Here is a 12,877-nt window from a genome sequence, read left to right as displayed (position 1 = left end):
ACAATCCATACAGAGCAGTACCTATGAAGAACTCTTTAGACCTTTAAAGCGTACAAAGAGAAAGTGCTATTCACCAGCCACTTGAACGGCCCAAAGCTGCTTTGAAATTGAGTCAACAGCCACATCTTGGCTGACTAAAGCAAATTCAACAAGGGAGCTCAATGTCACAACATAGGGTGGAATACGCAAATCTAAGCAGCCCCTGATCACAGCCCTGAGGACATTGCTGTAAGTGTGCTGGAGTACAGCTGTCTACCAGGTGCTTGGCATTCTTCCAAATTTGCATGGCCTGTCTGGCCAGGGAATACAAGAGCATGACTCTTCTAGATGAGCTCTTACATGGGTCCTAAGCTCATTTGGTAAGGATTGCACTTTATCAGCAAGACTTTGTACAACAGAAATATATGAGAAACCCAAGCTCTCTTGACTAGACGAGGACGGAATAACGTCCCAGGTGAAGACGAACAGATGCAACTTCCATCAGATGTTATCCTGATGAAGAAGATTATATCTCCAAAAGTCATGTCAGAAGTGGGATTCGAACCTACGCCTCCAGAGGAGACTGCGGCCTAAACACAGCGCCTTAGACCACTCGGCCATCCTGACAGTGGAGAGTCCTAAGAAATGTATAAAAGTCACTCAGAAATTTCTGCGTCCATGCAAGCTTGAAATAATTTCAACCTTCAAACACAAGGTGCAACTTTTTGCACAGGACAATAAACACAGAAGATCACATATGAAAGCATTTCATTTCACAGGTGTACTGTTTTTATGCTTTTAGAATAACTTATACCTCTCACCAGCTATTTAGGGTTCTGTATCCTACTCACAAAATTACCTTGCCTGCGACCTCTCTCTTTATACACAAACAACTACTGCTCAGGAAGTAGGAAGGCAGAAGGTGGGGCAGTTTATGCAAATTTATGCTGTCAATGTGCCTTGCAGATTCATGCAGAATTTCTAGTTCCTTGCTGGAAACAAGAGAGCAGGCCTTGTTTCAGATCAACTGTCCCTAGCAAGGAACGTCTGAGCACATCCATTCTTTTGCTCTCTAGCCCCTGGCTTGGGACTCACCCTCACTGGCTGAGGAGTGAAGTTCTGCATACCAACGTTGAATAGAAGGTATGTTTGTGATTGGTTTGAGATGGGTGGGAGGTCAAGAGCAGGGAAAAGCAAGTCACCTTCCCTTCTAGTCTCCTCTTCTATGCCTACCTGCCGTTCACTCACTCTGTCTTTGTTTCATTCTCTCCTTCCTCAACACCCCATCTCACTCACTGGCTCTATCATTTGTGCTCTTTCCCCTTGCTCTTCATTTCATAGTGGAAACATCTCTTGAATGGATCATTAGAAAATGAGGTTACATAAAATTAAAAATGTACTTATTGGAAACCAAAAATATCACAAGACTGAATGTAAGCCATTTCTTCAATAAAAGGGATTTTTTAGGCACCCCCCAAAAAACACATAAAACACCACTAGTGCTAGAAGAATATTATACGAGCTTGAAGACATAATTGGGCAAATTCATTTGCAGTTGAAACTGAAGTTTGGTACTTATTCAGATATTATATGCACTGCCAATTTTTAGCTGAGATTCTGAAGGAACGCAGAGACAAAATGGACGCAAAGTTTTGTCAGAAGTGGGATTCAAACCCACGCCTCCAGGAGAGACTGCGGCCTTAATGCAGTGCCTTAGACCACTCGGCCATCCTGACCACAAGTTGCTTGTTCATCTACATAGTGAGAAAGATAGTGTGAACAAAAAAAACACACATCTTAGGCCATGAGTGGCTATAGCAAGAAAAAAACTCACTGCACTTTTCCAAAAAGACAACCATATAAGCCCATGTGAGGGAAATGATCTGATTTTCTCCCTCAAGAAAAAAGAAGATTAAACACAGGTTTGTCAGAAGTGGGATTTGAACCCACGCCTCCAGAAGAGACTGCGACCTGAACGCAGCGCCTTAGACCACTCGGCCATCCTGACTTGCATTTTCAGCACCTTCCACAAGCCAGACAGCCATGCAAGTGGGGTACCGAAAAGGCATGCCCTCAATTTATTTATCCCATTATAAGCATTTCCAACAGATCTTTGAACAATCCATACAGAGCAGTACCTATGAAGAACTCTTTAGACCTTTAATGAGTACAAAGAGAAAGTGCTATTCACCAGCCACTTGAACGGCCCAAAGCTGCTTTGAAATTGAGTCAACAGCCACATCTTGGCTGACTAAAGCAAATTCAACAAGGGAGCTCAATGTCACAACATAGGGTGGAATACACAAATCTAAGCAGCCCCTGATCACAGCCCTGAGGACATTGCTGTAAGTGTGCTGGAGTACAGCTGTCTACCAGGTGCTTGGCATTCTTCCAAATTTGCATGGCCTGTCTGGCCAGGGAATACAAGAGCATGACTCTTCTAGATGAGCTCTTACATGGGTCCTAAGCTCATTTGGTAAGGATTGCACTTTATCAGCAAGACTTTGTAAAACAGAAATATATGAGAAACCCAAGCTCTCTTGACTAGACGAGGACGGAATAACGTCCCAGGTGAAGACGAAGAGATGCAACTTCCATCAGATGTTATCCTGATGAAGAAGATTATATCTCCAAAAGACATTTCAGAAGTGGGATTCGAACCCACGCCTCCAGAGGAGACTGCAGCCTAAACACAGCGCCTTAGACCACTCGGCCATCCTGACAGTGAAGAGTCCTAAGAAATGTATAAAAGTCACTCAGAAATTTCTGCGTCCATGCAAGCTTGAAATAATTTCAACCTTCAAACACAAGGTGCAACTTTTTGCACAGGACAATAAACACATAAGATCACATATGAAAGCATTTCATTTCACAGGTGTACTGTTTTTATGCTTTTAGAATAACTTATACCTCTCACCAGCTATTTAGGGTTCTGTATCCTACTCACAAAATTATCTTGCCTGCGACCTCTCTCTTTATACACAAACAACTATTGCTCAGGAAGTAGGAAGGCAGAAGGTGGGGCAGTTTATGCAAATTTATGCTGTCAATGTGCCTTGCAGATTCATGCAGAATTTCTAGATCCTTGCTGGAAACAAGAGAGCAGGCCTTGTTTCAGATCAACTGTCCCTAGCAAGGAACGTCTGAGCACATCCATTCTTTTGCTCTCTAGCCCCTGGCTTGGGACTCACCCTCACTGGCTGAGGAGTGAAGTTCTGCATACCAACGTTGCATAGAAGGTATGTTTGTGATTGGTTTGAGATGGGTGGGAGGTCAAGAGCAGGGAAAAGCAAGTCACCTTCACTTCTAGTCTCCTCTTCTATGCCTACCTGCCGTTCACTCACTCTGTCTTTGTTTCATTCTCTCCTTCCTCAACACCCCATCTCACTCACTGGCTCTATCATTTGTGCTCTTTCCCCTTGCTCTTCATTTCATAGTGGAAACATCTCTTGAATGGATCATTAGAAAATGAGGTTACATAAAATTAAAAATCTACTTATTGGAAACCAAAAATATCACAAGACTGAATGTAAGCCATTTCTTCAATAAAAGGGATTTTTTAGGCACCCACCAAAAATCACATAAAACACCACTAGGGCTAGAAGAATATTATACGAGCTTGAAGACAGAATTGGGCAAATTCATTTGCAGTTGAAACTGAAGTTTGGTACTTATTCAGATATTATATGCACTGCCAATTTTTAGCTGAGATTCTGAAGGAACGCAGAGACAAAATGGACTTAAAGTTTTGTCAGAAGTGGGATTCGAACCCACGCCTCCAGGAGAGACTGCGGCCTTAACGCAGCGCCTTAGACCACTCGGCCACCCTGCCCACATGTTGCTTGTTCATCTACATAGTGAGAAAGATAGTGTGAACAAAAAAACCACACATCTTAGGCCATGAGTGGCTATAGCAAGAAAAAAACTCACTGCACTTTTCCAAAAAGACAACCATATAAGCCCATGTGAGGGAAATGATCTGATTTTCTCCCTCAAGAAAAAAGAAGATTAAACACATGTTTGTCAGAAGTGGGATTTGAACCCACGCCTCCAGAAGAGACTGCGACCTGAACGCAGCGCCTTAGACCACTCGGCCATCCTGACTTGCATTTTCAGCACCTTCCACAAGCCAGACAGCCATGCAAGTTTGGTACCGAAAAGGCATGCCCTCAATTTATTTATCCCATTATAAGCATTTCCAACAGATCTTTGAACAATCCATACAGAGCAGTACCTATGAAGAACTCTTTAGACCTTTAATGAGTACAAAGAGAAAGTGCTATTCACCAGCCACTTGAACGGTCCAAAGCTGCTTTGAAATTGAGTCAACAGCCACATCTTGGCTGACTAAAGCAAATTCAACAAGGGAGCTCAATGTCACAACATAGGGTGGAATACGCAAATCTAAGCAGCCCCTGATCACAGCCCTGAGGACATTGCTGTAAGTGTGCTGGAGTACAGCTGTCTACCAGGTGCTTGGCATTCTTCCAAATTTGCATGGCCTGTCTGGCCAGGGAATACAAGAGCATGACTCTTCTAGATGAGCTCTTACATGGGTCCTAAGCTCATTTGGTAAGGATTGCACTTTATCAGCAAGACTTTGTACAACAGAAATATATGAGAAACCCAAGCTCTCTTGACTAGACGAGGACGGAATAACGTCCCAGGTGAAGACGAACAGATGCAACTTCCATCAGATGTTATCCTGATGAAGAAGATTATATCTCCAAAAGTCATGTCAGAAGTGGGATTCGAACCCACGCCTCCAGAGGAGACTGCGGCCTAAACACAGCGCCTTAGACCACTCGGCCATCCTGACAGTGGAGAGTCCTAAGAAATGTATAAAAGTCACTCAGAAATGTCTGCGTCCATGCAAGCTTGAAATAATTTCAACCTTCAAACACAAGGTGCAACTTTTTGCACAGGACAATAAACACAGAAGATCACATATGAAAGCATTTCATTTCACAGGTGTACTGTTTTTATGCTTTTAGAATAACTTATACCTCTCACCAGCTATTTAGGGTTCTGTATCCTACTCACAAAATTACCTTGCCTGCGACCTCTCTCTTTATACACAAACAACTACTGCTCAGGAAGTAGGAAGGCAGAAGGTGGGGCAGTTTATGCAAATTTATGCTGTCAATGTGCCTTGCAGATTCATGCAGAATTTCTAGTTCCTTGCTGGAAACAAGAGAGCAGGCCTTGTTTCAGATCAACTGTCCCTAGCAAGGAACGTCTGAGCACATCCATTCTTTTGCTCTCTAGCCCCTGGCTTGGGACTCACCCTCACTGGCTGAGGAGTGAAGTTCTGCATACCAACGTTGAATAGAAGGTATGTTTGTGATTGGTTTGAGATGGGTGGGAGGTCAAGAGCAGGGAAAAGCAAGTCACCTTCCCTTCTAGTCTCCTCTTCTATGCCTACCTGCCGTTCACTCACTCTGTCTTTGTTTCATTCTCTCCTTCCTCAACACCCCATCTCACTCACTGGCTCTATCATTTGTGCTCTTTCCCCTTGCTCTTCATTTCATAGTGGAAACATCTCTTGAATGGATCATTAGAAAATGAGGTTACATAAAATTAAAAATGTACTTATTGGAAACCAAAAATATCACAAGACTGAATGTAAGCCATTTCTTCAATAAAAGGGATTTTTTAGGCACCCCCCAAAAAACACATAAAACACCACTAGTGCTAGAAGAATATTATACGAGCTTGAAGACATAATTGGGCAAATTCATTTGCAGTTGAAACTGAAGTTTGGTACTTATTCAGATATTATATGCACTGCCAATTTTTAGCTGACATTCTGAAGGAACGCAGAGACAAAATGGACGCAAAGTTTTGTCAGAAGTGGGATTCAAACCCACGCCTCCAGGAGAGACTGCGGCCTTAATGCAGTGCCTTAGACCACTCGGCCATCCTGACCACAAGTTGCTTGTTCATCTACATAGTGAGAAAGATAGTGTGAACAAAAAAAACACACATCTTAGGCCATGAGTGGCTATAGCAAGAAAAAAACTCACTGCACTTTTCCAAAAAGACAACCATATAAGCCCATGTGAGGGAAATGATCTGATTTTCTCCCTCAAGAAAAAAGAAGATTAAACACAGGTTTGTCAGAAGTGGGATTTGAACCCACGCCTCCAGAAGAGACTGCGACCTGAACGCAGCGCCTTAGACCACTCGGCCATCCTGACTTGCATTTTCAGCACCTTCCACAAGCCAGACAGCCATGCAAGTTTGGTACCGAAAAGGCATGCCCTCAATTTATTTATCCCATTATAAGCATTTCCAACAGATCTTTGAACAATCCATACAGAGCAGTACCTATGAAGAACTCTTTAGACCTTTAAAGCGTGCAAAGAGAAAGTGCTATTCACCAGCCACTTGAATGGCCCAAAGCTGCTTTGAAATTGAGTCAACAGCCACATCTTGGCTGACTAAAGCAAATTCAACAAGGGAGCTCAATGTCACAACATAGGGTGGAATACGCAAATCTAAGCAGCCCCTGATCACAGCCCTGAGGACATTGCTGTAAGTGTGCTGGAGTACAGCTGTCTACCAGGTGCTTGGCATTCTTCCAAATTTGCATGGCCTGTCTGGCCAGGGAATACAAGAGCATGACTCTTCTAGATGAGCTCTTACATGGGTCCTAAGCTCATTTGGTAAGGATTGCACTTCATCAGCAAGACTTTGTACAACAGAAATATATGAGAAACCCAAGCTCTCTTGACTAGACGAGGACGGAATAACGTCCCAGGTGAAGACGAACAGATGCAACTTCCATCAGATGTTATCCTGATGAAGAAGATTATATCTCCAAAAGTCATGTCAGAAGTGGGATTCGAACCCACACCTCCAGAGGAGACTGCGGCCTAAACACAGTGCCTTAGACCACTCGGCCATCCTGACAGTGGAGAGTCCTAAGAAATGTATAAAAGTCACTCAGAAATTTCTGCGTCCATGCAAGCTTGAAATAATTTCAACCTTCAAACACAAGGTGCAACTTTTTGCACAGGACAATAAACACAGAAGATCACATATGAAAGCATTTCATTTCACAGGTGTACTGTTTTTATGCTTTTAGAATAACTTATACCTCTCACCAGCTATTTAGGGTTCTGTATCCTACTCACAAAATTACCTTGCCTGCGACCTCTCTCTTTATACACAAACAACTACTGCTCAGGAAGTAGGAAGGCAGAAGGTGGGGCAGTTTATGCAAATTTATGCTGTCATTGTGCCTTGCAGATTCATGCAGAATTTCTAGTTCCTTGCTGGAAACAAGAGAGCAGGCCTTGTTTCAGATCAACTGTCCCTAGCAAGGAACGTCTGAGCACATCCATTCTTTTGCTCTCTAGCCCCTGGCTTGGGACTCACCCTCACTGGCTGAGGAGTGAAGTTCTGCATACCAACGTTGAATAGAAGGTATGTTTGTGATTGGTTTGAGATGGGTGGGAGGTCAAGAGCAGGGAAAAGCAAGTCACCTTCCCTTCTAGTCTCCTCTTCTATGCCTACCTGCCGTTCACTCACTCTGTCTTTGTTTCATTCTCTCCTTCCTCAACACCCCATCTCACTCACTGGCTCTATCATTTGTGCTCTTTCCCCTTGCTCTTCATTTCATAGTGGAAACATCTCTTGAATGGATCATTAGAAAATGAGGTTACATAAAATTAAAAATCTACTTATTGGAAACCAAAAATATCACAAGACTGAATGTAAGCCATTTCTTCAATAAAAGGGATTTTTTAGGCACCCCCCAAAAAACACATAAAACACCACTAGTGCTAGAAGAATATTATACGAGCTTGAAGACAGAATTGGGCAAATTCATTTGCAGTTGAAACTGAAGTTTGGTACTTATTCAGATATTATATGCACTGCCAATTTTTAGCTGAGATTCTGAAGGAACGCAGTGACAAAATGGACTTAAAGTTTTGTCAGAAGTGGGATTCGAACCCACGCCTCCAGGAGAGACTGCGGCCTTAACGCAGCGCCTTAGACCACTCGGCCATCCTGACCACATGTTGCTTGTCCATCTACATAGTGAGAAAGATAGTGTGAACAAAAAAAACACACATCTTAGGCCATAAGTGGCTATAGCAAGAAAAAAACTCACTGCACTTTTCCAAAAAGACAACCATATAAGCCCATGTGAGGGAAATGATCTGATTTTCTCCCTCAAGAAAAAAGAAGATTAAACACAGGTTTGTCAGAAGTGGGATTTGAACCCACGCCTCCAGAAGAGACTGCGACCTGAACACAGCGCCTTAGACCACTCGGCCATCCTGACTTGCATTTGCAGCACCTTCCACAAGCCAGACAGCCATGCAAGTTTGGTACCGAAAAGGCATGCCCTCAATTTATTTATCCCATTATAAGCATTTCCAACAGATCTTTGAACAATCCATACAGAGCAGTACCTATGAAGAACTCTTTAGACCTTTAAAGCGTACAAAGAGAAAGTGCTATTCACCAGCCACTTGAACGGCCCAAAGCTGCTTTGAAATTGAGTCAACAGCCACATCTTGGCTGACTAAAGCAAATTCAACAAGGGAGCTCAATGTCACAACATAGGGTGGAATACGCAAATCTAAGCAGCCCCTGATCACAGCCCTGAGGACATTGCTGTAAGTGTGCTGGAGTACAGCTGTCTACCAGGTGCTTGGCATTCTTCCAAATTTGCATGGCCTGTCTGGCCAGGGAATACAAGAGCATGACTCTTCTAGATGAGCTCTTACATGGGTCCTAAGCTCATTTGGTAAGGATTGCACTTTATCAGCAAGACTTTGTATAACAGAAATATATGAGAAACCCAAGCTCTCTTGACTAGACGAGGACGGAATAACGTCCCAGGTGAAGACGAACAGATGCAACTTCCATCAGATGTTATCCTGATGAAGAAGATTATATCTCCAAAAGTCATGTCAGAAGTGGGATTCGAACCCACGCCTCCAGAGGAGACTGCGGCCTAAACACAGTGCCTTAGACCACTCGGCCATCCTGACAGTGGAGAGTCCTAAGAAATGTATAAAAGTCACTCAGAAATTTCTGTGTCCATGCAAGCTTGAAATAATTTCAACCTTCAAACACAAGGTGCAACTTTTTGCACAGGACAATAAACACAGAAGATCACATATGAAAGCATTTCATTTCACAGGTGTACTGTTTTTATGCTTTTAGAATAACTTATACCTCTCACCAGCTATTTAGGGTTCTGTATCCTACTCACAAAATTACCTTGCCTGCGACCTCTCTCTTTATACACAAACAACTACTGCTCAGGAAGTAGGAAGGCAGAAGGTGGGGCAGTTTATGCACATTTATGCTGTCAATGTGCCTTGCAGATTCATGCAGAATTTCTAGTTCCTTGCTGGAAACAAGAGAGCAGGCCTTGTTTCAGATCAACTGTCCCTAGCAAGGAACGTCTGAGCACATCCATTCTTTTGCTCTCTAGCCCCTGGCTTGGGACTCACCCTCACTGGCTGAGGAGTGAAGTTCTGCATACCAACGTTGCATAGAAGGTATGTTTGTGATTGGTTTGAGATGGGTGGGAGGTCAAGAGCAGGGAAAAGCAAGTCACCTTCACTTCTAGTCTCCTCTTCTATGCCTACCTGCCGTTCACTCACTCTGTCTTTGTTTCATTCTCTCCTTCCTCAACACCCCATCTCACTCACTGGCTCTATCATTTGTGCTCTTTCCCCTTGCTCTTCATTTCATAGTGGAAACATCTCTTGAATGGATCATTAGAAAATGAGGTTACATAAAATTAAAAATCTACTTATTGGAAACCAAAAATATCACAAGACTGAATGTAAGCCATTTCTTCAATAAAAGGGATTTTTTAGGCACCCCCCAAAAAACACATAAAACACCACTAGTGCTAGAAGAATATTATACGAGCTTGAAGACAGAATTGGGCAAATTCATTTGCAGTTGAAACTGAAGTTTGGTACTTATTCAGATATTATATGCACTGCCAATTTTTAGCTGAGATTCTGAAGGAACGCAGTGACAAAATGGACTTAAAGTTTTGTCAGAAGTGGGAATCGAACCCACGCCTCCAGTAGAGACTGCGGCCTTAACGCAGCGCCTTAGACCACTCGGCCATCCTGACCACATGTTGCTTGTCCATCTACATAGTGAGAAAGATAGTGTGAACAAAAAAAACACACATCTTAGGCCATAAGTGGCTATAGCAAGAAAAAAACTCACTGCACTTTTCCAAAAAGACAACCATATAAGCCCATGTGAGGGAAATGATCTGATTTTCTCCCTCAAGAAAAAAGAAGATTAAACACAGGTTTGTCAGAAGTGGGATTTGAACCCACGCCTCCAGAAGAGACTGCGACCTGAACACAGCGCCTTAGACCACTCGGCCATCCTGACTTGCATTTGCAGCACCTTCCACAAGCCAGACAGCCATGCAAGTTTGGTACCGAAAAGGCATGCCCTCAATTTATTTATCCCATTATAAGCATTTCCAACAGATCTTTGAACAATCCATACAGAGCAGTACCTATGAAGAACTCTTTAGACCTTTAAAGCGTACAAAGAGAAAGTGCTATTCACCAGCCACTTGAACGGCCCAAAGCTGCTTTGAAATTGAGTCAACAGCCACATCTTGGCTGACTAAAGCAAATTCAACAAGGGAGCTCAATGTCACAACATAGGGTGGAATACGCAAATCTAAGCAGCCCCTGATCACAGCCCTGAGGACATTGCTGTAAGTGTGCTGGAGTACAGCTGTCTACCAGGTGCTTGGCATTCTTCCAAATTTGCATGGCCTGTCTGGCCAGGGAATACAAGAGCATGACTCTTCTAGATGAGCTCTTACATGGGTCCTAAGCTCATTTGGTAAGGATTGCACTTTATCAGCAAGACTTTGTACAACAGAAATATATGAGAAACCCAAGCTCTCTTGACTAGACGAGGACAGAATAACGTCCCAGGTGAAGACGAACAGATGCAACTTCCATCAGATGTTATCCTGATGAAGAAGATTATATCTCCAAAAGTCATGTCAGAAGTGGGATTCGAACCCACGCCTCCAGAGGAGACTGCGGCCTAAACACAGTGCCTTAGACCACTCGGCCATCCTGACAGTGGAGAGTCCTAAGAAATGTATAAAAGTCACTCAGAAATTTCTGTGTCCATGCAAGCTTGAAATAATTTCAACCTTCAAACACAAGGTGCAACTTTTTGCACAGGACAATAAACACAGAAGATCACATATGAAAGCATTTCATTTCACAGGTGTACTGTTTTTATGCTTTTAGAATAACTTATACCTCTCACCAGCTATTTAGGGTTCTGTATCCTACTCACAAAATTACCTTGCCTGCGACCTCTCTCTTTATACACAAACAACTACTGCTCAGGAAGTAGGAAGGCAGAAGGTGGGGCAGTTTATGCACATTTATGCTGTCAATGTGCCTTGCAGATTCATGCAGAATTTCTAGTTCCTTGCTGGAAACAAGAGAGCAGGCCTTGTTTCAGATCAACTGTCCCTAGCAAGGAACGTCTGAGCACATCCATTCTTTTGCTCTCTAGCCCCTGGCTTGGGACTCACCCTCACTGGCTGAGGAGTGAAGTTCTGCATACCAACGTTGCATAGAAGGTATGTTTGTGATTGGTTTGAGATGGGTGGGAGGTCAAGAGCAGGGAAAAGCAAGTCACCTTCACTTCTAGTCTCCTCTTCTATGCCTACCTGCCGTTCACTCACTCTGTCTTTGTTTCATTCTCTCCTTCCTCAACACCCCATCTCACTCACTGGCTCTATCATTTGTGCTCTTTCCCCTTGCTCTTCATTTCATAGTGGAAACATCTCTTGAATGGATCATTAGAAAATGAGGTTACATAAAATTAAAAATCTACTTATTGGAAACCAAAAATATCACAAGACTGAATGTAAGCCATTTCTTCAATAAAAGGGATTTTTTAGGCACCCCCCAAAAAACACATAAAACACCACTAGTGCTAGAAGAATATTATACGAGCTTGAAGTCAGAATTGGGCAAATTCATTTGCAGTTGAAACTGAAGTTTGGTACTTATTCAGATATTATATGCACTGCCAATTTTTAGCTGAGATTCTGAAGGAACGCAGTGACAAAATGGACTTAAAGTTTTGTCAGAAGTGGGATTCGAACCCACGCCTCCAGGAGAGACTGCGGCCTTAACGCAGCGCCTTAGACCACTCGGCCATCCTGACCACATGTTGCTTGTCCATCTACATAGTGAGAAAGATAGTGTGAACAAAAAAAACACACATCTTAGGCCATAAGTGGCTATAGCAAGAAAAAAACTCACTGCACTTTTCCAAAAAGACAACCATATAAGCCCATGTGAGGGAAATGATCTGATTTTCTCCCTCAAGAAAAAAGAAGATTAAACACAGGTTTGTCAGAAGTGGTATTTGAACCCACGCCTCCAGAAGAGACTGCGACCTGAACGCAGCGCCTTAGACCACTCGGCCATCCTGACTTGCATTTGCAGCACATTCCACAAGCCAGACAGCCATGCAAGTTTGGTACCGAAAAGGCATGCCCTCAATTTATTTATCCCATTATAAGCATTTCCAACAGATCTTTGAACAATCCATACAGAGCAGTACCTATGAAGAACTCTTTAGACCTTTAAAGCGTACAAAGAGAAAGTGCTATTCACCAGCCACTTGAACGGCCCAAAGCTGCTTTGAAATTGAGTCAACAGCCACATCTTGGCTGACTAAAGCAAATTCAACAAGGGAGCTCAATGTCACAACATAGGGTGGAATACGCAAATCTAAGCAGCCCCTGATCACAGCCCTGAGGACATTGCTGTAAGTGTGCTGGAGTACAGCTGTCTACCAGGTGCTTGGCATTCTTCCAAATTTGCATGGCCTGTCTGGCCAG

The 12,877-nt window shown here is 43.1% G+C and overlaps 16 non-coding genes across 16 annotated transcripts; all 16 read right to left on the bottom strand.

Annotated features, from left to right (window-relative positions):
* Positions 1–523: 523 nt before the first annotated feature.
* Positions 524–606, bottom strand: TRNAL-UAG (transfer RNA leucine (anticodon UAG)). Its single transcript has one exon. It is a non-coding gene; the product is annotated as a tRNA-Leu (tRNA).
* A 1,298-nt stretch (positions 607–1,904) lies between these two features.
* Positions 1,905–1,987, bottom strand: TRNAL-CAG (transfer RNA leucine (anticodon CAG)). The gene has a single exon. It is a non-coding gene; the product is annotated as a tRNA-Leu (tRNA).
* Positions 1,988–2,619: 632 nt separating this feature from the next.
* Positions 2,620–2,702, bottom strand: TRNAL-UAG (transfer RNA leucine (anticodon UAG)). The gene has a single exon. It is a non-coding gene; the product is annotated as a tRNA-Leu (tRNA).
* Positions 2,703–3,728: 1,026 nt separating this feature from the next.
* TRNAL-AAG (transfer RNA leucine (anticodon AAG)) lies at positions 3,729–3,811 on the bottom strand. Its single transcript has one exon. It is a non-coding gene; the product is annotated as a tRNA-Leu (tRNA).
* A 189-nt stretch (positions 3,812–4,000) lies between these two features.
* On the bottom strand, positions 4,001–4,083 carry TRNAL-CAG (transfer RNA leucine (anticodon CAG)). The gene has a single exon. It is a non-coding gene; the product is annotated as a tRNA-Leu (tRNA).
* A 632-nt stretch (positions 4,084–4,715) lies between these two features.
* TRNAL-UAG (transfer RNA leucine (anticodon UAG)) lies at positions 4,716–4,798 on the bottom strand. Its single transcript has one exon. It is a non-coding gene; the product is annotated as a tRNA-Leu (tRNA).
* Positions 4,799–6,096: 1,298 nt separating this feature from the next.
* Positions 6,097–6,179, bottom strand: TRNAL-CAG (transfer RNA leucine (anticodon CAG)). Its single transcript has one exon. It is a non-coding gene; the product is annotated as a tRNA-Leu (tRNA).
* Positions 6,180–6,811: 632 nt separating this feature from the next.
* TRNAL-UAG (transfer RNA leucine (anticodon UAG)) lies at positions 6,812–6,894 on the bottom strand. Its single transcript has one exon. It is a non-coding gene; the product is annotated as a tRNA-Leu (tRNA).
* A 1,026-nt stretch (positions 6,895–7,920) lies between these two features.
* TRNAL-AAG (transfer RNA leucine (anticodon AAG)) lies at positions 7,921–8,003 on the bottom strand. The gene has a single exon. It is a non-coding gene; the product is annotated as a tRNA-Leu (tRNA).
* A 189-nt stretch (positions 8,004–8,192) lies between these two features.
* TRNAL-CAG (transfer RNA leucine (anticodon CAG)) lies at positions 8,193–8,275 on the bottom strand. Its single transcript has one exon. It is a non-coding gene; the product is annotated as a tRNA-Leu (tRNA).
* A 632-nt stretch (positions 8,276–8,907) lies between these two features.
* TRNAL-UAG (transfer RNA leucine (anticodon UAG)) lies at positions 8,908–8,990 on the bottom strand. Its single transcript has one exon. It is a non-coding gene; the product is annotated as a tRNA-Leu (tRNA).
* A 1,026-nt stretch (positions 8,991–10,016) lies between these two features.
* TRNAL-AAG (transfer RNA leucine (anticodon AAG)) lies at positions 10,017–10,099 on the bottom strand. The gene has a single exon. It is a non-coding gene; the product is annotated as a tRNA-Leu (tRNA).
* A 189-nt stretch (positions 10,100–10,288) lies between these two features.
* TRNAL-CAG (transfer RNA leucine (anticodon CAG)) lies at positions 10,289–10,371 on the bottom strand. The gene has a single exon. It is a non-coding gene; the product is annotated as a tRNA-Leu (tRNA).
* Positions 10,372–11,003: 632 nt separating this feature from the next.
* Positions 11,004–11,086, bottom strand: TRNAL-UAG (transfer RNA leucine (anticodon UAG)). The gene has a single exon. It is a non-coding gene; the product is annotated as a tRNA-Leu (tRNA).
* Positions 11,087–12,112: 1,026 nt separating this feature from the next.
* On the bottom strand, positions 12,113–12,195 carry TRNAL-AAG (transfer RNA leucine (anticodon AAG)). The gene has a single exon. It is a non-coding gene; the product is annotated as a tRNA-Leu (tRNA).
* Positions 12,196–12,384: 189 nt separating this feature from the next.
* Positions 12,385–12,467, bottom strand: TRNAL-CAG (transfer RNA leucine (anticodon CAG)). The gene has a single exon. It is a non-coding gene; the product is annotated as a tRNA-Leu (tRNA).
* Between the last annotated feature and the right edge of the window lie 410 nt (positions 12,468–12,877).

Source organism: Lissotriton helveticus, chromosome 8, assembly GCF_964261635.1.
Source record: "Lissotriton helveticus chromosome 8, aLisHel1.1, whole genome shotgun sequence".
NCBI classification, from domain to species: Eukaryota; Metazoa; Chordata; class Amphibia; order Caudata; family Salamandridae; genus Lissotriton; species Lissotriton helveticus.
Note: the sequence above shows the minus strand (reverse complement) of the source record. Positions and strands in the feature narration are given on the sequence as shown.